General features: G+C 36.0%; 1 long non-coding RNA gene across 2 annotated transcripts in view; it reads right to left on the bottom strand.

Annotated features, from left to right (window-relative positions):
• Positions 1-26201, bottom strand: part of LOC107968740 (uncharacterized) — a 36600-nt gene extending 10399 nt beyond the window's left edge. Inside the window, exons 1-4 of one of the 2 annotated variants that reach the window (XR_010152626.1) lie at positions 26006-26201; positions 21884-21946; positions 13631-13703; positions 6835-7329 (exon numbers count right to left, since the gene is read on the bottom strand). This is a non-coding gene — a long non-coding RNA (uncharacterized LOC107968740). Of the gene's footprint in view, positions 1-6834; positions 7330-13630; positions 13704-21883; positions 21947-26005 lie in introns of those variants that run through there. The other variant, XR_001710136.2, reaches the window with a different exon arrangement.

Below are 26201 nucleotides of genomic sequence, written 5' to 3' on the forward strand. Positions count from 1 at the left end.
GCTTACTTCTGTATTTTTCCAGAACTTGTGTCAATATGTATCAGTAAAGGGAAATTCAGGGAATCAGGGTTCTTTTACCTACTGCAGTCAAAGCTCCTAAGAGATGTGTTCTCTGAATCCTCTCTCTCCGCCTTGATGCCTGGGACCCAGCAGGTGCTAAATAGCATTTGAATGAATAAATACCATAAAGATAAAGGAATTACAAAAAGAAGAATACTCCCAAATAGCAATTTTTTTTTTTTTTTTTTTTTTTTTTTTTTTTTTTTTTTTTTTTTTTTTTTTAGTGAGAGAAAGAAGCTCTGGGCTTCTTTGTGTAGTGACTCTGCAACCTCAAGAAAAACTTGAGATTCTTGGCTTTTTAGTACTTTTGAGATCTGAATTCGACATAGAAGGTGGCTGGCAAGATGGTCAAATAGGAACAGCTCTAGTCTGCAGCTCCCAGCGAGAGCAATGCAGAAGGTGGGTGATTTCTGCATTTCCAACTGAGGTACCTGGCTCATCTCATTGGGACTGGTTAGACAGTGAGTGGAGCCCACGGAGGGTGAGCAGAAGCAGGGTGGGGTGTCACCTCACCTGGGAAGTACAAGGGGTCAGGGAACTCCCTCCCCTAGCCAAGGAAATCCATGAGGGACTGTGCCTTGAGGAACAGTGCACTCCAGCCCAGTCACTAAGCTTTTCCCATGGTCTTTGCAACCCGCAAACCAGGAGATTCCCTCAGGTGCCTACAGCACCAGGGCCTTGGGTTTCAAGCACAATACTGGGCAGCCGTTTCAGCAAACATGGAGCTAACTACAGGAACTTTTTTTTCCATAAAGAGTGGTGCCTGGAATGCCAGCAAGACAGAACCATTCACTCCCCTGGAAAGGGGGCTGAAGCCAGCGAGCCAAGTGGTCTAGCTCAGTGGATCCCACCCCCATGGAGCCCAGGAAGCTAAGATCCACTGGCTTGAAATTCTCGCTGCCAACACAGCAGTCTGAAATCGACATGGGATGCTCGAGCTTGGTGGGAGGAGAGGCGTCCGCCGTTACTGAGGCTTGAGTAGGTGCTTTTCCCCTCACGGTGCAAACAAAGCCACTGGGAAGTTCTAACTGGGTGGAGCCCACCACAGCTCAGCAAAGCCACTGTAGCCAGACTGCCTGTCTATATTCCTCTTCTCTGGCCAGAGCATCTCTGAAAGAAAGGCAGCAGCCCCAGTCAGGGGCTTATAGATAAAACTCCCATCTCCCTGGGACAGAGCACCTGAGGGAAGGGGTGGCTGTGGGTGCAGCTTCAGCAGACTTAAATGTTCCTGCCTGCTGGCTCTGAAGAGAGCAGTGGATCTCCCAGCACAACGCTGTAGCTCTACTAAGGGACAGACTGCCTCCTTAAGTGGGTCCCTGACCCCCGTGCCTCCTGACTGGGAGAAACCTCCCAGCAGGTGACACGTCATACAGGCGAGCTCCAGCTGGCATCTGGCGGGTGCCCCTCTGAGACTAAGCTTCCAGAGGAAGGAATAGGCAGCAATCTTTGTGGTTCTGCAACCTCTGCTGGTGATTCCCAGGCAAACAGGGTCTGGAGTGGACCTCCAGCAAACTCCAGCAGACCTGCAGCAGAGGGGCCTGACTCTTAGAAGGAAAACTAACAAACAGAAAGGAATAACATCAACAAAAAGGATGTCCACACAAAAACCCCATCCGAAAGTCACCAACGTCAAAGACCAAAGGTAGATAAATCCACGAAGATGACGAAAAATGAGCGCAAAAAGTCTGAAAATTCCAAAAACCAGAATGTCTCTTCTCCTCCAAAGGATCACAACTCCTAACCAGCAAGGGAACAAAACTGGATGGAGAAGGAATTTGATGAATTGAACAGAAGTAGGCTTCAGAAGGTGGGTAGCAACAAACTCCTCCGAGATAAAGGAGCATGTTCTAACCCAATGAAAGGAAGCTAAGAACCTTGAAAAAGGGTTAGAGGAATTGCTAACTAGAATAACCAGTTTAGAGAACATAAATGACCCGGAGGAGCTGAAAAAACACAGCACGAGAATTTCATGAAGCATACACAAGTATCAAAAGCTGAATCAATCAAGTGGAAGAAAGGATATCAGAGATTGAAGATCAACTTAATGAAATAAAGCATGAAGACAAGATTAGAGAAAAAAGAACGAAAAGGAATGAACAAAGCCTCCAAGAAATGTGGGATTATGTGAAGAGACCAAGCCTCTGTTTGATTGGTGTACCTGAAAGTGATGGGGAGAATGGAACCAAGTTGGAAAACGCTCTTCAGGATGTTATCCAGGAGAGCTTCTGCAACCTAGCAAGAAGGGCTAACATTCAAATTCAGGAAATACAGAGAACATCACAAAGATACTCCTCGAGAAGAGCAACCCCAAGACACATAATCGTCAGATACACCAAGGTTGAAATGAAGGAAAAAAAAAAATGTCAAGGGTAGTCAGAGAGAAAGGTCGGAGAACCCACAAAGGGAAACCCTGCAGACTAACAGTGGATCTCTCTGCAGAAACCCTGCAAGCCAGAAGAGAGTGGGGGCCAATATTCAACATTCTTAAATAAAAGAATTCTCAACCCAGAATTTCATATCCAGCCAAAACTAAGCTTCATAAGTGAAGGAGAAATAAAATCCTTTACAGACAAGCAAATGCTGAGAGATTTTGTCACCATGAGGCCTGCCTTACAAGAGCTCCTGAAGGAAGCACTGGTACCACTCACTGCAAAAACATACAAAATTGTGAAGACCATTGACACTATGAAGAAACTGCATCAACTAATGGGCAAAATAACCAGCTAGCATCATAATGACAGGATTAAATTCACACATAACAATATTAACCTTAAATGTAAACAGGCTAAATGCCCCAATTAAAAGACACAGACTGGCAAATTGGATAAAGAGTCAAGACCCATCAGTGTGCTGTATTCAGGAAACCCATCTCACTTGCAAAGACACACATAGACTCAAAATAAGGGGATGGAGGAATATTTAGAAAGGAAATGGAAAGCAATAAAACAGCAACAAACATCAAAAAAGACAAAGAAGGGCATTACATAATGGTAAAGGGATCAATGCAACAAGAAGAGATAACTATCCTAAACATATATGCATGCAATACAGTAGCACCCAGATTCATACAACAATTTATCAGAGACCTACAAAGAGACTTAGACTCCCACACAATAATAGTGGGAAACTCTAACACCCCACTGTCAATATTAGACAGATCAATGAGACAGAAAATTAACAAGGATATTCAGGACTTGGAACTCAGCTCTGGACCAAGCAAACCTAATAGACATCTACTGAACTCTCCACACCAAATAAACAGAATATACATTCTTCTCAGCACCACGTCACAATTATTCTAAAATTGACCACATAATTGGAAGTAAAACACTCCTCAGCAAATGAAAAGAACAGAAATCATAGCAAACAGTCTCTCAGACCACAGTGCAATCAAATTAGAATTCAGGATTAAGAAACTCACTCCAAACTGCACAACTACATGGAAACTTAACAACTTGCTCCTGAATGACTACTGGGTAAGCAATGAAATTAAGGCAGAAATAAATAACTTTTTTGAAAACAATGAGAACAAATACACAATGTACAAGAATCTCTGGGACACAACTAAAGCAGTATTTAGAGGGAAATTTATAGCACTAAATTCCCACAGGAGAAAGCAGAAAAGATCTAAAATCGACACCCTAACATCATAATTAAAAGAACTAGAGAACAAGAGGAAACAAATTCAAAAGCTAGCAGAAGACAAGAAATAACTAAGATCAGAACAGAACTGAAGGAGATAGAGACAGGAAAAACACTTCAAAAAATTGATGAATCTAGGAGCTTTCTTTTTTTTTTAAAGATTAACAAAATAAATAGACCACTAGTCAGACTAATAAAGAAGAAAAGAGAGAAGAATCAAATAGACACAATAAAGGCGATATCACCAGTGATCTTACAGAAACACAAACTACCATCAGAGAATACTATAAACACCTCTATGCAAATAAACTAGAAAATCTAGAAGAAATGGATAAATTCCTGGACACACACATCCTCCGAAGACTCACCCAGGAAAAATTCGAATCCCTGAATAGACCAATAACAATTTCTGAAATTGAAGCAGTAATTAATAGCCTACCAATCAAAAAAAGCCCAGGACCAGACAGATTCACAGCTGAATTCTACCAGAGATAAAAAAGAGGAGCTGGTACCATTCCTTCTGAAACTGTTCCAAACAGTAGAAAAAGAGGGACTCCTCCCTAACTTATTTTATGAGGCCAGCGTCATCCTGATAGGAAAACCTGGGAGAGACACAACAAAATAAGAAAATTTCAGGCAAATATCCCCGATGAACACCGGTGTGAAAATCCTCAATAAAATACTGGAAAACTGAATCCAGCAGCACATCAAAAAGCTTATCGACCATGATCAAGTCGACTTCATCCCTGGGATGCAACGCTGGTTCAACACATGCAAATCAATAAACAAAATTCACCACATAAACAGAACCAATTACCAAAACCACATGATTATCTCAATAGATGCAGAAAAGACCTTCGATACAATTCAACACCCCTTCATGCTAAAAACTCTCAACAAACTAGGTATTGATGGAACGTATCTCAAAATGAAAAGAGCTATTTATGACAAACCCACAGCCAGCATCGTGCTAAATGAGCAAAAGCTGAAAGCATTCCCTTTGAAAACTGGCACGAGACAAGGATGCCCTCTCTCAACCACTCCTATTCAACATAGTATTGGAAGTTCTGGCCAGGGCAATCAGGCAAGAGAAAGAAATAAAGGTATTCAAATAGGAAGAGAGGAAGTCAAATTGTCTCTGTTTGCAGATGACATGATTGTATATTTAGAAAATCCCATTGTCCCAGCCAAAAATCTCCTTAAGCTGATATGCAACTTCAGCAAAGTCTCAGCATACAAAATCAATGTGTGAAAAATCACAAGCATTCCTATACACCAATAATAGACAAACAGAGAGCAAAATCATGAGTGAACTCCCATTCACAATTGCTACAAAGAGAATAAAATACCTAGGAAAACAATTCACAAGAGACGGGAAGAACCTCTTCAAAAAGAGCTACAAACCACTGCTCAAGGAAATAAGTGAGAGAACACAAACAAATGGAAAAAACATTCCATGCTCATGGATAGGAAGAAACAATATCATGAAAATGGCCATACTGCCCAAAGTAATTTATAGATTCAATGCTATCCCCATCAAGCTACCTTTGACTTACTTCAAAGAATTAGAAAAAATTACGTTAACTTTAATATGGAACCAAAAAGAGCCTGTATAACCAAGACAATCCTAAGCAAAAAGAACAAAGCTAGAGGCATCATGTTACCTGACTTCAAACTATACTACAAGTCTACAGTAACGAAAACAGCGTGGTACTGGTACCAAAACAGATATATAGACCAATGGAACAGAACAGAGGCCTCAGAAATAATGCCACACATCTACAACCACCTGTTCTTTGACCAACCTGACGAAAACAAGCAATGGGAAAGGATTCCATTTTAATAAATGGTGTTGGGAAAACTGGCTAGCCATATGCAAAAAACTGAAACTGGACCCCTTCCTTACACCTTATACAAAAATTAACTCAAGATGGATTAAAGACTTAAATGTAAGACCTAAAACCATAAAAAAGTTAGAAGAAAACCAAGGCAATACCATTAGAACATAGGCATGGGCAAAGTCTTCGTGACTAAAACACAAAAAGCAATGGCAACAAAAGCTGAAATTGACAAATGGGATCTAATTAAACCAAAGAGCTTCTGCACAGCAAAATAAACTATCATCAGAGTGAACAGGCAACCTACAGAATGGGAGAAAATTTTTGAATTCTATCCTTCTGACAAAGGGCTAATATTCAGAATCTACAAGGAACTTAAACAAATTTACAAGAAAAAAAAACCCCATCAAAAAGTGGGTGAAGTATATGAACAGACATTTCTCAAAACAAGACATTTATGTGGCCAACAAACACATGAAAAAAGCTTATCATCACTGGTCATTAGAGAAATGCAAATCAAAGCCACAATGGGATACCATCTCACGCCAGTTAGAATGGTAATTCTTAAAAAGTCCAGAAAAAACAGATGCTGGAGAGGAGAAATAGGAACACTTTTACACTGTTGGTGAGAATGTGAATTAGTTCAACCATTGCGGAAGACAGTGTGGTGATTCCTCAAGGATCTAGAACCAGAAATACCATTTGACCCAGCTATCCCATTGCTGGATATATACCCAAAGGATTATGAATCATTCTCCTATAAAGACACATGCACATGTATGTTTATTGCAGCATTATTCACAATAACAAAGACTTGGAACCAACCCAAATGCCCATCAATGATTGACTTGTTAAAGCAAATGTAGGACATATACACTATGGAATACTATGCAGCCATAAAAAAGGATGAGTTCATGTCCTTTGCAGGGACATGGATGAAGCTGGAAACCATCATGCTCAGCAAACTAACACAGGAACAGAAAACCAAACACTGCAGGTTCTCACTCGTAAGTGGGAGTTGAACAATAAGAACACATGAACACAGGGAGGGGAAAATCACACACAAGGGCCTGTCAGGGGGTGGGGGCAAGGGGAGGGATAGCATTAGGAAAAATACCTGATGTAGACGACAGGTTGATGGGTGCAGCAAACCACCATGGCACATGTATACCTATGTAACAAACCTGCACGTTCTGCACATGTATCCCAGAACTTAAAGTATAATAAAAAATAAATACATAAATACAATTAAAAAAAGAATTCTACATAGGAGACAGGCAGAGAAAATTAAAATAATAGCTATGTCATTTTTTATTTGTGTATAATTTTATTATATTGCTAAAGTTTTTGAAATTTTATGCCATTTGTTAAATGTGTATATAAACTGTAATCCACGGAGCTATTTTGAGGATTTAACAAATATATGTAAATATCCAAGCACATATTCCTATTTAATACAAATGAATGAGTTAATCCTTTTTTTTTTTTTTGTCAGGAGACTGGGGACAGAGTAGCATGGTTCTTTGCTCAAGTCTCACAAGGTGAACTCAGAGTTGGCTATTACTGTCATCTCAAATGAGGCTGGAAATTCTCTTCTAACCTCACCAGTTGTTGGCAGAATCCAGTTTGTTATGGTTGTAGGATTGAAATCGCCATTCATTACCTGTCTGTCTTCTGGAAGCCACTCTCAGCAACTAGATAACTCTTCCTTGAGGCCAGCAGTACACAGCATGTCTCTGGAACTGAACCACCTTCTTTTAAAGGGTTCACTTGATTAATTCAGGCCTGCCTGGGATAATTTTCCTTTTGATTAACTCAAAGTCAACATATTAGGGACCTTAATTACATTTTCAAAATGTATTCCATAAAATATAAGAGTAGTAGTGGTATCCCATTATATCCATTCAAGAGGAAGAGATTCTACAGGGTGTTTTCACCAGGGTTGGAATCTTGGGGCATCTTGGGCCACAAATATGAAAGTGTCTCCCAGCAGAACAGGCTTTCCAAGTTCCCAAAGTTTTTGCTTTTGTTACGTGTTAAAACAAGACCCTGAAATGGAATGAGAGATAGTCCTTTCGTTTCCACCTTCCTGTGTGGCAACCCTGGCTTTTTGTTTCTACTTTGCAACATCAAGCTTAGTTAGCTTGCTGTTTTATTGCACTACGGTGGACAGAAAATAAAGGCAGCCTCTACCAGACCTGTGTACCCTGGTCTTTCCCTGTTGCATCTACCATGCACTTGATCTGCTCTCTCCAGCCTGCTCTTTCAGTTCCTTAGGCTTTTCTTTGATTATTATTCATCAACAAACCATAATTGTATACATTTATGGGGTACAATGTCATGTTGTGATATACATCTACTATGTAGAATTACTGAATAAAGCAAGTTAACCTATCTGTCACCTCGCTTCCTTATTTTTTTGTGGTGAGACATTTGGGATTTACTCTCTTAGTTATTTTGAAATGTACAATACATTATTATTGACCATAGACATCCTGCTGTGCAGTAGGTCTCAAAACATATTCCTCTTGTCTAACTAAAACTTTTTTCCCTTTGACCAACAACCCTTTACTCCCCTCCCAATCCAGCCTCTGGTAAGAACCATTCTACTCTCTACTTATAAAATGCTGACTTTTTTTAGATTCCATATATAAGTGAGATAATGTGGATTTGTTTCTCTGTGTCTGACTTGTTTTGCTTAGCATGGGGTCCTCCAGGCTTACTCCTTGTGTTGCAAAAGACAGAATTCCCTTTTTTAAGGTTTCATAGTATTCCATGTGTATATATGTCATATTTTCTTGACCCAGCCATCTTTCGATGGACACTTCAGTTGACTACCTACTGTGGCTATTGAAAATAATACCACACCGAATATGGGAATACAGATCTCTTTTTGTGATACTGGTTTCATTTTCTGTGAATATATACCCAGAAGTGGGATTCTAGGATTATATGTTCTACTTTTATTTTCTTTTCAGGAATCTCCACACAGTTTTACATGGTGGTTTTACTAATTTGCATTCCCAACAGCGATGTAGAAGTGTTGCCTGTTCTCAATATCCTGGCCAACCCTTAGCTTCACCTTGACAGGTGTGAGGTGATATCTCACTGTGGTTTTGGTTTGCATTTCTCTAAGGATTAGTGATGAACCTTTTTTTTTGTAAGCCTGTTATCTCTCTGTATGGTTTGTTTTGAAAGTGACTGTTCCAATCCTTGCCTCATTTTTAATTAAATATTTTTTGCTGTGCAAAACAGAGGAAGAAGAAGAAGAGGAGGAGGAGGAGGAAGAAGAAGGAAGAAGGAAGAAGGAAGAGAAGAAGAAGAAGGAGGAGGAGGAGACTCCATTAAAAAAAAACTCCTGGAATCCTTAACATACATTTACTACAGGTAATTCAAAATTTTTAAAAATTCAAGTTAGCACTGAAAAGTGTAAGAGAATCATGGCCATTATCCAATTATAAATTGTGTACCAAAGTAATATTATAATATATTATCACTATATAATATTATATAGTTAAATGTCTAATGATTTCAAGTTTTGTTTGCCATTGCTGAATACAGTCTCCTCGTTGACCACCATAAAATAAATATATGATTAGCCAATGATAAAAGTGAAAAGTACCCAAGTTCCCTCATCTTGTGAAATCAAGGAAATAATAAAAAATTGGCTAAGATCATCAGTAAAGTCAGTGGTGAAGGTGAATTTACAACACAGGCCTTCTAATTATTGATTTTACTTTATTCAATAATTAAACACTATTTAACAAACGTTTTCATAAAATATATGCTTGAACTTTCTGAGACACTACTCTCTCTGACCTTAAACATAAGATTTCTCCTTGATTTAAAATTTTAAATGGCCAATAATTTTCTCTATTTCAGAAGAAACTCAGATTTTCTAGTCAAGCATCCCTTATTTTAGTAGGGAAATTACTTAAAGATCGGACATTTTTATCAATAGCTCCTTGTTTGTCTTGATTTGCATATAATTTCAATATCCTATGTAGCTTTAATGTAATAATTTAGATCAATATTTTTTAAAAGAATTAAATCCAAATATTTTTTTCAGTAAAAGATTTGTGAGGTTTGTTATACCAAAGTTTGTTTCTCTGAGTTATGTGGAATATATTATCCTTGTTCAGTGATGGTTAGCAATGTTTTTAAAACACTCAGCTATTGATGGTTTCATCAAGAGCAGAATTATTTAATAAACTTTGCAATTCTTGATTTCAGCGTTAGAATTGTTTACCCTGAAGCATTTCTCAAGGTAAAACCAGCTTGCATTCTCATTATTCTCCAGCTCATCTTATTGCAGTAAAAGAAAGCAAATATTATTGAATTGGAAAGGGGACTGAAAATAAACAGTGAGAAAATATTTGTTTCTCCAGATGTTCTACAAACACAACTTTCTCCCATGTTTCTCCACCAAGCACTTAAAATCTGGCATTTTCTAGTCAACAATGCCTACTGTGAATTAGGGAAAAAATCAAGTAAAGTATATGAATGGCACACTCAAACTCATTAAAGAAATATTATTTGTGATTTTTGAGACAACCTGTGTTCAGCATTCCTCAGGATGAAGACAGGCCTCTCCAAATTGCTGGGAACATGTGGCAGCATTTGCAACAACATGTACCTTCCTGCATTAATAAGAGATTGGTAAGACAATGGGTTTAGCTAAGCTAAAGTCTATAAAAGAAAGACTGTGCTCAAATGTGATGGTCACTTAGGGTGATGAACCACCTTGATTAGCCTGGGACTGATGAGGCTCCCGGGACACAGAAGTTTGTGTTTTAAAACCAGGACAATCTCTGAGGAGCTATGTTGATTTTCCTGAGGCTCGAGGGGCGCCTAGATCACAGTACTTTCAATACTAAACCCAGGACAGGCCCAGGCAAACTGAGATGAGTCCATCACCCTAGAACAAACACTAAGTCAAGGGACTCCAGAGGTTCTATAAAGTTCAGGATTGCAGAGGTAAAAATGTAGATGCTATAAATCAGGGCATACGTGACCAGATAATAAAAAAGATGTAAGGTGAGATGATAGTCTTGAGTTAATTATCACCATTCCTAGCTGATTTATTGTCTAGTTATATGTATTGGAAAATAAATGACTGAATCAGGATATAGAAATATGTCTGCATTCCTAGCCCAACTGTACCACCTAATAGCTTTGAAGGTTAGGGCAAGTAACTTTAGTCATCTCAGCCTCAAACTTCTGTTTATGAAATGGGGCTAAGACTTCTATTGTGCAGATTTTTTGACGAGCATCAAAACAGATTTCTTCGAAATGGAGCTGTTATTGTTATTTTTATTTATCTGACTTAAGGGCTAAGAACTGGAATAGAATATAGAAAGGACATCAACATGTCATTATACTTAGCTTTTTAATAAAATCTTCAATTTTCCTTTTTATTTAGTTAGTTTAAATTATTTGATGGCATATTCTTAAATTAACATATTAGTGAGTGCCTTCAGAGGTGTCTTAAAATATCAAATATCGATTAAAGTATTCAGATATCCTGATTATCTTATGCAAATAAGAAGGTAAATGTTGTAGAGTATATAGAGCTTCATGAAAAAATTAGAGATGCTATGGCAATTAAACATATGTATTCAATATTGGAACTTCAATCCAAAATATCTTCCAAAATATCTCTCTTTTCTTCTTGGAGCTTTTCATATTTTAGAGACAAAATGCAAACATTGATGTTTAAAGCTTTTTCAAAGATATGCTACCAATTAAAGCAGGAAAGCAGTAGATAATTGATTGCTTTTTGACCTTTGAGAACTAATTTAGGAGATAAATATGGCTGCCAATTAAAGGCTCAAATCCAAATAAAACAGTTTTTTAAAATCCTCTATTTTCAAAAGTTTAAAAAAAAAATCATACTGGTAATTATAGGGGAGAAGGATTGTTTTCAGAAGTAATAGGGGATTTAGAGACTGTCTTGTCTATTTTATTATACAGACAGGGCAAAGGACGCACAGACTAGAGAAATGTCATACCCTAAACCACTTAGGTATTTTTCTCTGAGTTTTAGAACTTAAATCAAGTTTGGGAATAAAAAATAATAGTTCACTTTTAGTATTGTGAAAAAAGTACTGTCTTTAAAAAGAATATTATCCTGAATTGAATTACTTTGACTAACATATAGGTAATAAATAAATGGAAGATCCACGTAGAATGGAAAAGATATTTATTGTTTTCTAATACTTGTTAATATAAACCACATTATTATTGTCTATTATTTATTTTTGCCTTCACATATCACCCACAATTAAAAAAGAAAATTATCATTCAATGTATATAGACTATTTCCTGTTTGAAGTTGACATTTCCCAATGGGAAATATTGTTATATAAGCTGCCTAAATAGAAAACTACTGTTTTCAGCAAGGGTTTGAGATTCATAATGTAAATAGTATGTGTGTTGGGGGATGGGGGTGAAGGAGGGAGGGGGGAGTTCTTCTTAGAGGAGATATGTTCCTATAAGAGATTAGTATTAACATCCAATGAGTGAGGAGATGGTTGCTAATTATTTTCCAGATAACTAGCAATTTCACTTGGAAAAACTGGTTGAGGAAATACAGTGTTGATGTAAGGAAAACATGAGCCACTGAAAAGTAAATTAAAAGATAAAAATAAAAAATAACTAGGAACTTGGGAATTTATCCCATAAAATAGACAGTTTTGACATTACTTATCAGATTGAACTGATTCCATGATTGGTATGTTGAAGAAAAATATAAAAACAAAACAAACAAACAAACAAAAACCCCACAGAATCTTTGCTTCTGAAATCTCCCAAGTTAGGGTCAGTTTGTGGTGAGATAGAAAAAGTGGGCCAAATCTGCAGTCCCATTCATTCCAATGTCCTTATATCTTCTTATGTCTTTAAGAATTTCCAATCTCTTTGCAGTAACCAATTATCACTTTCACTTTATTGCTTTTCAAAATAGAATGCTAGTGTTTTATTCTATAGGTCATGATGGTGACTCAGAAAAGGTGTTAGAGCAATGATTGACTTCAGACCTGTGATATAGCACAGTGACAGATGATTGAAGTACAAAAGCCACTCCATGATCCTCACAGTCTTTTCCATCTAAGTCATGCCCTCCCTTGCCAAGCTCACCTCCTCATATACATATACTTGTGCCCTATTCCAGACACTGTGTATTCTCAGCTACACAGAGCATGTCTCCATCCTTTGTTTATGGCAGTTGCTCAGCTTGAAATATCTCAATTGCCTGTCAATTTAACCCTTAAGGCACAGCTCAAATGTATTTTTTATCTATACATATGTATTGTTCTGTGGTAGAGATGCATTCAATAAATCTATTATAATAATTTTATAAACATTATAAATCTATTAGAATACCTTCTGTAATTTTCCTAATATTACAGGTAGGCGTGAACCCATTGGCCTTCCCAGACTGTGAGTTCCTTAGGCATTATGACCATCGTCCTAAACTTGTCTGCTGTATGTTTCATAATGTTTGACCTAGATTTAAGTTTAATACATATTTATTGACTTTAAATGTTAACTAAGCAGGCTTTAAAGCAGACCTTGCAGTGTAGGTGGGGGAAACATAAGGCATTTGAAAATACATATTCTGAGAAAGTTTTGTACCAAGAATGTTGTCCTAATTTTGAATACAAATCAGTAAAAGTCATACTTCACTTTATCATTTCTGTGAACACAAATTAAATCTATTATATATAGTTACAAAGTTAAAGCCACTTTTAGAATTACTTCACATTACCATGCTTCTGCAAAAATGTGTCTTTCAATTTTTAAAGAAAACTAAATATAAGGTCACTCTTATACTATGTGTTAAACAGAAGCATTAGAAGCCACATATGATTTTAAATATTATCTTCTATATAACTGATGGGGTATTTGAAAAGCCTCACTTGATCGTCTGTCAAATAAAGATATGTTTTCCTCTTTCTCTATTAAATGGTATTTTTGTCCTTGCAACATTTTTCTATAAGGCATTAGCTTTCAGCAGTTGTCTCTTATCAAAGGAGACAAAGCTTTCAACTTAATTGAATTTGAAAAGTACAAAGATTGAGCTGACTTACCAAAATGTATGTGATGGCTTTAAAAACGTAAACAAAAATGGATGAAATTGACATGCTGGCTGAAGTATACCCGCTGAAAAAAAGGCATAATAAAAGGACAATTTAATCAAAGATAAAAAAGTCAATAAAAATGAAATTATATACACAATAAAATTTATGATAATGAACTTGACATTTTTAGATCTTAAAATACCCAGCTACATATACAATCTCTAAAACATTCTAAAATAAAATGTACATTAGAGTCCATCAGTGTAGATATTTTTATGTAGAAGCATTTGTTAATGTGAAACTCCCCCCAAAACACTGCAAATCAATGGGAGTAAAAATTTAAAAAAGGAGTTTAACTAAAGGAGAGCATGAGGAAAACAACCATTAAGCATGGCAGCTGAACTATCCTGATGGCTACCAACCTGTTTTGTACCAATTACGCCATAATGTGTATGACTTTGGCTAAGTTATTTCAAATTCCTAGACCTAGGCCAAGGCGGGCGAATCACCTGAGGTCAGGAGTTTGAGACCAGCCTGACCAACATGGTGAAACCCCGTCTCTACTAAAAATACAAAAAAATTAGCCGGGTGTGGTGGTGGGCGCCTGTAATCCCAGCTACTCGGGAGGCTGAGACACTGAGACAGGAGAATCGCTTGAACCTGCGAGATGAAGGTTGCAGTGAGCCAAGAACGCTCCACTGCACTCTAGCCTGGGCGACAGGGTGAGACTCCATCTCAAACAATAATAATAATAATAATAATAATAATTAATAAGTTTTCTAGATATGGCCATAGCTGTTAAAAAGTTACTATTCCATTCCTGTAAAAATCTTTGTATTGACATTTTCTTTGTTTTTTTCTTCAGTAAACAGTTAGAAATGGGATGCCTGCATCGTATGGTAGGTGGCTGTTTACTTTTTAAGAAAGCACAACTACTTTTCATATTATTTTACATGGCCACCAGTAGCATATACAGTTTCAGTTGTTCCACATACTTGCCAGCACTTGGTATGATTAGCTTTTTAAAAGTTAGCATTCCACTGGGTATGAAATGGCACCGTGTTACAGTTTTAATTTATTTTTCCGTAATGATTAATAATATCAAACATCATTTCATAGGCTTCTTTGTCATTAATATATCTTCTTTGGTTGCATTTATTCAAAATTTTAATTGGATTTTTGTCTATCTATAATTGAGTTGTATGAGCTATTTTTATATACTGGATTCAAGCACTTTCTAGAATAAATATTTTGCAGGTATTTTATCCCACATTATGGCTTGCATTTTCATGTTTTTAGCAGTGCTTTTCAAATAACTGAAGTTTTTCAATTTGAAGTCTAATTTATGATTGTTACATTTTTCTTTTTCTTTTTTGCCTATTAATAAAATCTTTCCCTAAGCAAATGTCACTATGATTTTTTTCTCCCATGTTATCTTCTAGAAGTTTTACAGCATAGTATGAATGGCCAAGGTTCATATTTTTTCACATGGATATGCAATTGCTCTAGCACCATTTGTTGAAAAGTTTATCATTCCCTATTAAAATTACCTCGGTATATTTGTTAAAATCAATGTACAATGTGTGCCTGGGTCTAGTTAATGTCTCCTTGTTCTATTTCTTTGATCATTATGCAGAGCTTTTCAATAATACAGACTATTTAGATTGTTTTACTTCATAAATCTTGAAAGCAGGTAGTGTACATTCTCCAGCTTTGCTGTTCCTTTTCAAAACTGTGTTGGCCGTATCAGTTTTGTATTACTGTATGACAAATGGTCAAATCTGTCGTGGCTTAAAATACTTGTTATTTAACATTTTCCTTAGATTAAGACTCTGAGCAGAGTGTGATTGAATTCACTGCTTAGGATCTCAAGGGTGAAATCAGGAGGTCTGCTGGGGCTCTGTTCTTATCTGAGGCTCAGGATCCCTTTCCAAGATCATCTAGGCTATTGGAAGAATTCCATCCCTTCTGACTGAAGAGCTAAAATCTCTGTTTTCTTGCTGGTTGTCTGGCCATGACTCATTGGCAGCTTCCAGAGGCTCCTGTCAGGTTCTTGCCACGTGGAGCTCTCTGGATCCACACACTCTCTTGCTTCAGATCTCATTCTGCAGGGAGAGTCTAGTTCCTTGGAAGGGCTCACCTGACGAGGTCAGGCCCACCTGGGATAATCTCTCTTGATTTACTCAAATTGAACCGGTATGGGACCTGAATCACACCTGCATAATCCCTAATATTTTCCCATATAATAAGATATAATCCAAACTATGAAATCTGTTTTGGCTTGGATGATATCCAAGGGATTATCTAGAACCAGTCCACCAAGATGTGGAAATTTGGGGGACCACCTTATAATTCTGCTCATCACAGCCATTCTATGTCCTTTCTATTTTCTTGTACATTTTAGAATCACCTTGTCCATTTCTTCAAAAAACGTGTTGAATATTTGAACTTTTGTTGAATCTATAGATCGATTTCCAGAGAAATGATCTGTTAAGAATATTGAGACTTTGAATTCATTGGCATCTGATAAGTCTCTGTTTACATTTCTTTAATTTCTCTCAGTAATGTTTTAGTTTACACTGTAAAGTTCTCACATGTCCATTGTCAAATTTATTTACATATTTTGATGCATCTGCCAAATTAACAAATATTTTTAATTGATTCATGAAGTGAAAAAGCATGCACATTTAGATGCACTGTGAATTCTGTAGAAGGATTAATACTACTCAGAACACAGGCACATATAAGGAGGTTTAGGGATTGCTAAAGGCTATGAATGAACTGCCTGCGGTGAGCTAAAATTTAGGTCATTTTTTTTTCCCTGATGATCTAGCATGATTTTGTTTTTGCTTATACTGACCATGATCGGAAAATATTGAAACCGTATCTCTGAATGTTCATACATACCTCATTTTGCATGAAGTAACTGCTTTATTGTTTAACATCGTGTCTGCTGAGTTGAACAATGTTTATCTCAGGCATAGTACCAGATTTGACTTAGGGAGATTTTGTGTGTGTGTGTGCTATGTGTTGGTGTGTGCATGTGTGTGTTCATGTTGATAAGGTGGTAGTAAATATTCCAAATCAAACTTGGCCTTATGTAAAGAGCTACCGTTATTGGTAGAGTTGTCCTAAGACAGCTAGATGTACTACCCCAGATAGGATAATGCAATCTCATTAACCAAGATCTGTGTAGTTTCAAAGTAGAAAGAATTTAGCATGTCAGAAAAAGCAATGATATTGGAGCAGGTAAAAATCCAGAGAGAAGTGACAGAGATCTAAACCATATAGACAGAGCTACAACCAAGACTACAGGTTCAGAGCTGAATCAAGGAGTACTACTGTTAACAAGAGCTGATCCAATATGGAGGTCTTCTGGATTACTCGAATGCTTTGCTAACTTAGGGTTGGGTTTCCAAAGTGCTTGAACCTGGGCAAAAATTGTTATCCCAGTGGGAACATCAATAAAAATACATTAATGGAACAAAAAGAGTCATTTTTTTCTTTTCTTCCCTCATCAGTGTTATTGTATGTTTTGCATTTTTGACACATTGACTCAGTACAAAAGGTAATTGGAGATGGTGGAAATAGAGCTGCCTAGGATAAAGTACAGGCAAAATAGCACTGGAATACCAAAGCCGAAATCAGTAGAAAACAAGGTCAGAATGATGAAAGCATTTAGGTAAAGGGAGAAACCTTAAAAACCTTTAAATCACAGCAAGGTTGGGGTGAGCCAGAAGATAGATATCAGGCTAAGAGATTTGCAAAGCAAAATGAGGAAATGTAGCATTTACAGTCCATAGCGCAAAAATCAGATATTCCAAGATCCACAGGAAAATTTCCTTCCTTTTTTCATTTGAAGTCTTAAAGTCATCCTCTGTTGTAATGAGGACTGTGTGGAGACCCAGACTGATCATTAGAAACATTTGGGTCTTCACACCTTGAACAACATAAATGCAACTCTCACATCAGGTGTTCCTGAAACCATTTTTACTTTTTCATACACATTACAGTGACATGTCATTGTGCATTTTTGCTGGAATTGACTGACACCAAAGAGGGCAATGCATTTTCTTGTGAGAGTTTTCATAATCTCCTGGTCTTGCTGTGTACTGCATGTTTATCATTAGTTGTTTGTTCCTGAACCTTACTTCGTCTAAACAAAAAAGCCTACCTCATAGGTTTATTATGAGAAGTAAATTTGAGAATGCCCATGACATTAGCATAAGCCATTGCCCATTTTCAGCACTCAGTATATTTCAATTATGCTCAATGGGGGCTTAATGGGCAAAATGTGGATTACGTCGCTAAAAGCTCCTTTCCCTCTTAACCATCGAATATATGTGTTCTATTATGTTTCTGTGAATCATAAAATATTGCTTTTCTAGAATTTGGGAATTTTATACTTTTTAAATTAAATGAAGATCACATGATCTCAAAAGCACCCTTTTAATTTGTTTTCTTCTACCTTTCCTCTGGATAGTACTAATCTAAAGCAAATAAGCATGAATATTTTATACTGGTCTTCCTGAATTCAGGCTCTGTTTACCTACACATAGGTTTTTGTTGTTGCTGTTGCTCTTTAAGATTTTTTTTCTATAACTGAGTCTTTAGAATGGTTGGCAGGAGACATGAATTTGAGGTCTAAAATACTTTCAGTCCATCTGTGACAGTATTATGTGGTAATTTTTAAAATTTATTTTATTTTTTTAGAGCTACACAATAGGAAAATGGTAAATTTTGAAAATACAGTGGAACAGCACTGAAGTTGGATTTAAGATAATTAAATTTTAGATTCAAATATGCCATTAATTAGATTTCCCACATGACATCAACTTCATTGGATTTGTTACCCTCTATTACATTAAATTTGGCCCAAAGCTGCCTCTGTGTAGTAGTGAACTACAACCTAACTTAAAATGTAAACATGCTGAAACCTAACTTTAGATTATATTCTTGAAACAAGTATCTGAATCTCAGCCAATCACAGCAGCCAAACTTTCAGCCAATCATAGGCTGCAAATTGCCAAACGTGTCCTAATAAGACAAACTTCAAACTGTAACCAATCATTTTCCTATGTCACTTCTGTTTTCCAGCTACAAATATTCCCTGCCAACTTTGTGAAGGAAAGCTCTCTGAAATGCTTTTTGTCCTGAGGGCTACCATGTTCATAAATCTTTTTGTTTCCTACTCATTTAAACTCAGGTAAATTTAATTTTTCAAAGGTTTTTCTTTTTAAAACCTCTAATGGATAGAAAAAAATACAACCAAAACCAAAAGTTTATAAAACTTCTATTTACAAATATATGGAGAAAGTCAATGAATTCACATTTTGCTGTCACATAATTATTGTAAATATATAAATACCCATGTCCCCATAACCCCATCCGCACAGACTTCTTTCTGTTTTTCTGGGAAGAAGCTAATCCTCAGTTTCACTCATCCACTGGCAATGAGGAACCCCTGAAATGTTATTACTGGTCGTTATTGATTGCGCAGTTATTTCATTTTTTAAAAAGTGGGTACCACTAGTGTGTTATATATTTTAAAAATGTTTTTAAATAGTTAAATACAATATTGCTCTTTTTCTTAAGTGAAAAACAGATTTATATTTAGATTTCGGATTTTGAGCATGGTATTTGATTTTACTAAATGGAAACAAAAAGCTTTGGACTATCTTCATTTGACGAGGAGAAACAAGAAATACTCTTTCAATTCTGTAACAAGGTTGTAACGGGGTAAATTCTGGTTTTGTTTCCTTACAGGGATTTTTCAGAACATCTTCAATTCTTTGAAACCTTTGTATTCTAACCCTCATATTTGACAAAATGATGCATATAAACTGTGTATTCAAAGAGACAGAGAGGGAGAGAGATCCTTCATGTCAGTTCCAGATTCCCCTCAGGAGTGAAAAGACAAAGGTAAGAATCTCACTGAAGCTTTGTGGTAGTGTAAATTACGCAAGGGGAACACAAAACTAATTTATACCACTTTCCTTTTTTTTTCTTTCCCTATATTGTTTGTAAGTTTAATCTGTGCAATAGTCTCTCCTTATCCTTGGTTTTACTTTCTGAGGTTTCAATTACCTGTAATCAACTGTGATCTGAAAATGAAATCAGCCAATTGTTTCATAAAATTGATATTTATGGTTTCTTTGGAGTAAAACTAGAAATTGACCTTCCCAGTCTTAAAACTTGAGAAACTTACATTTGTCTTACTGAGTTCCTTTCTCAAGAAACCCACCATCAGTCCTTCCAGAAAGTATCACACAACTGAATCTTACCAGATCACCACATCTGAACAGTGGGACGCTAGACCCCTCACCCATCATGATTGCCTAACTGACCAGCTGCTGCCTGTTGACCACCTCCACTTCCTTACCTCTCCCTAATTTCTATTTTCCCATATATAGTTACATTTCTTTCCTGCTATATAACCCCCCAAGTTCAGCTAGTTGAGGAGCTGGATTTCAGAGTGATCTCCCGTCTCCTTGGCGCAGCAGCTGAGTAAAGCCTTCTTCCCTGGCAATATGCATTGTCTCAGTGACTGGCTTTTTGTGTTGCAAGCACCAGAACCTAGACCTAAGCCCTGGTATTTCAATAACAAAGAAATTATATTTATATGGTTCAGTATAATCCTCAGTTTCAGTCATCTACTGAGGGTCTTGGACCCTATCCTCCATGGATAAGGGGGGTACTACTGTACTTTGCCTTTTTTTTCCCACTGCCATGAAATACAGACCTTTGTCAAATATAATTTTTTAAAGGAAAAGACACATCTTAAAGACTTAAAAAAAGTGGGAACATGTATTTGTCCTCTGTTCTAATATTGAACACCAAGTTGAGTATTCTGACTCAGATCTTTTTGGTTCTTCTTTCTTTAGAGGATGTCAATATTCTTTAAACTACAATAGACATTTCCAATACATGCAGTCTTTTTCTCCTAAGTATATATTAAAAAAAGAGATCCCAAAGAATTCTTTTTAATGCATTTCAACAATACAGTCTTTGTAGATAATAACAGTTCTGATGGCAACACGGTGTCTTTTATCTTCAAGAATTCTCAAATGAAATAAAAATACTTTTATTCATTTAAAAATGTTTTATACAAGTTCATGTTATTTTTAAAATTTTTGCACCATGGAAAATATTTTTCTCTAAACAAGGATAAAGAGAAAAGTGTTATAGACACACTGAAAGGAGAAATTGAAAATATCATTTACATAATTAATTTTTAAAAAGGAAAATATAAGATGGTACTATTTACTTAAAATAATTTCATCTAAGGATTTTCATAAAATTTTTCACCTAACCACTAATATATTAATTATAATTATTCTATAAAAACTCAAATGAAATTATTTAAAAATATAAAAGACAAAGTAAAAATATATTTAGTATCACATGTGAATGTAAATGAATGGAATGCAATGATTTTTTCCATTGATGTGCCAAGTTAGAGACTTAAAAATATTTGTATATCATAGACCAGTGATTTTTTCTGATTAAATAAAATATATAAAGGTTATCATACATGTTAATTATTTTTATATACATAATTGTGATTTTAAATTGCTTGTAAGGCTATGATTATTATTATATCATTTAATTTTGTCAAGATTACATATATTCATGTAATCTTCATAAAGGTATTAATAAACTAAGTGCAAGAAAGCACAAAAAAATTTTATAATCTTCATATCCAAACATAAGTTTGATAAAACTAGGTTTATAATTTTTGTTTGCTATATTTTACATGTTTCTTATTTTGACACATGTGAAACAGTGCTAATTTACTATTAAATAGCTGTTGAGAGTTTCTTTCTCGATATTATAAGAAATCTTTATATCATTTAAATTATTTATAAGTATTTTTATTGGTCATTTATAATCTATAAAATGACAAGGCCATAATTCAACTTATTCAATGATTATAAAATATTTAGTATATTTTCTATTTTGACTATTATAGCTAGCACAATGATTATCATCTTTGTTCTTGCATCGTTTTCTATATTTTTCATAATTATCATAATAAATTCAAGGTATTTCTCAGAAGAATGGCAAAAACAAAGTGAATGTAGAATTCTTCATTAATACTGCAATTTTTAGCCAATGCTTTTACTACCAAAAGTGATAAATAAGAGCATATTTTCACTACACCCTTGTCAGTATTGGCGCTTCTTATGTATTTGTTTTATTATTATTGTTGGTGTTTAAACAGATAGAATAAAAATGTCATCCTTAATCATCATTTACTACCTTCTTCATAAGTTTTTTAGTCCTCTCAATCAGTTGCCTTTCTCTTCTCCTTTGGCCAATCTACTGCAAAAGAAATAAAGACTTTTATTATTGATGATACAGTTTAAGGTACAGTCTGATGGGTAGGTTATTTATCTTTATTGACATTTTAATATTTACACTGATCTTGAATTCTGAGCCATACTTACCAGGCTGCCAAAAACATCTAAACCGTAAGAAAAATCTGATTTTCAAATTAATAAGGAATTAATCATACCCTATTTGGATATTTAAAAAAATTACTTCTCCTTTTCCTACTTACTATTGACTTATAGATAAGTAGAAAGTTAAACAAATTGTTCATTATATCCATAAATATATAAAGGAAAAATAGAAACATATTTGTCAGAACAACTAATTAGAACAATTTAAAGTCAGAGATGAGGAAAAAGAGTAAGGAAGAGTTGATATCACCTTCTCTCCAGATCTTCACATAGAGCTTGGTAAAAGATTATTGAAGTCTCTAATTCCAATGTCTCCATCACATCTCCGTCTTCTACCTTACTCGACACCATTAACAGTCTATATAATAGGCATTTGTGAGCCATTGAACATTTACAAGTTACAAGGATGATTAAAGCTATTATTCAAGGAGATGAGAGTCCTAACTAGTCATACCCAAGCCCACAATCATCTGATTGGTACTTATATGGATTTTTATTTTTATGTGTATTTTCTCCACTAAATGAATACCATGATAATTAGGCTTATGTCTTTTGCTGGCCATACTCTTCACTTTGCCAGACATATGTCTTGTTTTTTTTGTTTTTTGTTTTTTGTTTTTCCTTCCTTCTTACGTGCTTTCCTTCCACATTCATATTAAAACCATACCTGGCTTTGAAGGTCTCATACCATTGTCTTCCTGATCCACTTGTCTTTACTTAATGCAGTCTTCCCTTTCCCCATGATTTACTATCATTTCAGATGTATTCATCTCAATTTATAAAACAAGAAATGCATGATAAAATGCTTTGAGGATTATCAGCTCTAGGATCACTTGGATCCTATACAGCAGGTTACCAAAAATGGTTCTCATGGAAGAAATCATGGCTGAAGACTCTTCAACATCACCATTGTACCAGAAGTGGAGGAGAGGGAAAACCTCTCAGAAACAAGGTGGCGAGATATCTCTATGGGAGCTCTGGAAAGTTTATCAGCTGTGCAAGGTGTTTACACATTTCTGAATGCAAAAGGTAAAGTTGAAAAAGAGACATAGTTTTGTCTTCTGTCATTCAACAAACATTAGTTAAGCATTCACTATGTGCCAAACAGGTTGTTAGGCTCCAGTTTCTTGGAGGTCAGCAAAATATCTTATATGTATTTTGAGGAGGCAAGCAAGAAAGTAGTAGTAGGACAATTTTAAACGATGGTAAATGATGCATAAAAAATAAAACTGAGTGATGTGTTCATGTCTGAGATTACATAGTCAGGGAAGATTTCACTGAGGAGGTGACGGTTGAGTTAAGACCCTCATGACAAATAGAGGATAGCCCAAACCAGGACTGAGATTGGAGGAAGAGAGAGGGCAGTGTTTCCAGAAGAGGAAAGTGTATGTGCAAAGGCCTTGGGGTGACAACATGCTTGATGTGTTTGAGGGTACGGAAGGAGAGCATGGGTATTCATGAGCATGCCCTGGAACTTTACAAAATGTCATGTGAGAGGTAGGCTGAGGCTGCATGTTATGAAGTATTCACAGCCAGAAGGAAAACTAATTATGTTTTAACTCTAATGACAATGAGAAGCCGCTAGAATATTAAACAAGAGTCTATTGTGACTAGCAGTTTTTTCTTTCTTTTTTTAAAAGTGATTTCTCTCCTCTCATTCTTATTCTCCAAACTTCCCAGAACAGACACAGATACTTTTTGGCAATAGGTGTGACTCATCTTTTTTTTTTTCTCTCTCTCTCTCCCTTTTTCTCTCCTTCTGCATTATGTTTGTGTGTATATACACATGTATAATATTTTATTTATGTCTTATGAGATACTTCCATGAACATGTTGCAGGTTCTACAAATATACAAACTAAAATATTTAAATATGTTCAAGCAGTAAAGTTTAGTTTATAGTCAGCTGAGATAATCATAAAACACCATCTAAATGGTGAGAGATGTTGATAGAATAAACACCAACACTACAGGTTAAAATTCAAAACAAAGCAAAACAAAAAAAAAGTCCCCAGAAATTGCAATCTATGTCTTTTTCATTGTTGTTTTGTTTTGTTTTGTTAATGCTACACTTTCAGTTCCTGGGAAAGAAGATTAGGCAGTGACACATTCTCAGCAAGACTCATATGATTCCTTGGGAGTTCTGAAGATGCGATGATGCTTTAGATCTGTGTCACATTGGAACAAGAGGGTCTGGATTCTGTATCTCCACATGAACTAGTCATTGGATTGAGGCTACTTAGAAAAAGAGATAGACTTCTGGGCAAATCAATTATCGAAGAGGGTTTACAGGTGGGAACTGCCTGTCAGCAACATCAGCTGCAGCTGCGAATACAAGCCCTTCATTCCCGAATGGGGATCTGGGTAATATATCATGGCCTTCATTCTATTCCACTTAATCTTCATATAGTTCTCAAACATTATAACTGATCTCCAAATTATTTCTGAAACTACCTAAGATTTTCCCGGCAGTAAGCATGGAAAATGACCCACCAAAGATGTCCACATCCTAATCCTAGGGACCTATGTTAATTTATATGGCAAAGGGAATTTACAAAAGTAATTAAGCTTAAAGATTATCCTGGATTATAAAGACAAAATTTCTTATATTTGGTTTCTTATATGACTGAAAGTGATACGGGTGACTTGAAATCAGAAAAGGAGCTGTAACCACAGAAGCAGAGATGAGAATGATGCTATTGCTGGCCTTGAAGATGGAAGGAGGCCATGAGCCAAGCAATGTAATCAGTCTCCAGGACCTCTAAAGGACAAGGAAATGGATTATTTCCTGGAAGCTCCAGAAGGGAATACAGCCCAGGCAACACTTTGGTTTTAGCTCTGTGAGACCCACTGTGGACTTTGGAACTCTAAGACAAGACACTTGTATTGACTTAGCCCACCAAATTTGTGGTAATTTGTTACAGCAACAATAGGAACCTAATACACACACCAAGACTAGCTTTTCATCTTTCAGTACTCTGTTTTTCCATCATGTCCTACTTATTAAACTCTCATGCTTCATTCTTCCCAGTCCAATCTAAATCAACCCTGTTTACTCATGTTAGCAAAACATCCAGCTTCATCCTTGGGCCTTTGAAAAATAGGCGAGGGAAGGATAAGATATTTGGGGTAGTTTTGTCAAAATCTCACAGGTTTTATGCAGGTATCTCACAAATATGAACAACATCCATAATATATATTGTTGGAGGGGGTGCAAATAAGGTGTTATTTAATACATTCATCCATTCAAGAGGAATTTGTTATATCTATACTATATGCCAGGATCTATACCAGACAAAGAAGATACAAATTAGGCCAAATAGAAATATAATTACAGCTTTAGTATCTATTGGAGAAACCAAGAATCTTTAAATGCCTGTCATAGTACAAGAATAACAAATGTTATATATAGAAGTAGATCATGCTATGAATATCAATAACAAGGGAATTTGTCACAAAAAGCAGGACAGCTTAAACGAGGAAGTGAGGATTAAACAAAGACCTGCCAGAAAATGAGGAGTTAGATAGGTAATGAAGTAATAAGAGAGTGTTCCAAGGAAGAGGCATGTTAAAGATTCTGATCTTTATTCTAATGCTAATAAGAAAATACTGATGTCTTTAAAATAGGGAGGGGCATGATTATACATGCATTGTGAAAAGCTCATTCTAGTCTAGCTGGAGGGATCAGAATAATAAGAGACTAATTAGGAAACAATTTTAAAAATCAAAAATTACATTATAATAGTTATACTAGGATGGTGGTTGTATTCAGGAAGATAGGAGGAGGCTAGCGGTTGAATACAGATATTTGCAATCTTTGGTGGTAGAGAGAAGACACCCAGCACTACGCGTGTTCCGTTTCCTCCCTGGAATGCACTTCCCTGTCTTCTTTACCCTCCCCTCATCCATTACGGGCTGACCTGTGCAGATCACATCAATGACTCTCTTGTCTTTTGTTTCTGACTGGGTCCAGTTAATAGAAAGCATCAATAGGAAAACCAAGGATTTAAGATAATCAGGTATGTCTATTTATTCCTCTGATTACCACCCTGCAGGGTCACCTTGGAAGGCTGCATTCCCAACCAAAATTACTGCTCCTCTCAAGGCAGCAGATCT

The sequence above is a fragment of the Pan troglodytes genome, chromosome 18, assembly GCF_028858775.2.
Source record: "Pan troglodytes isolate AG18354 chromosome 18, NHGRI_mPanTro3-v2.0_pri, whole genome shotgun sequence".
Taxonomy (NCBI): Eukaryota; Metazoa; Chordata; class Mammalia; order Primates; family Hominidae; genus Pan; species Pan troglodytes.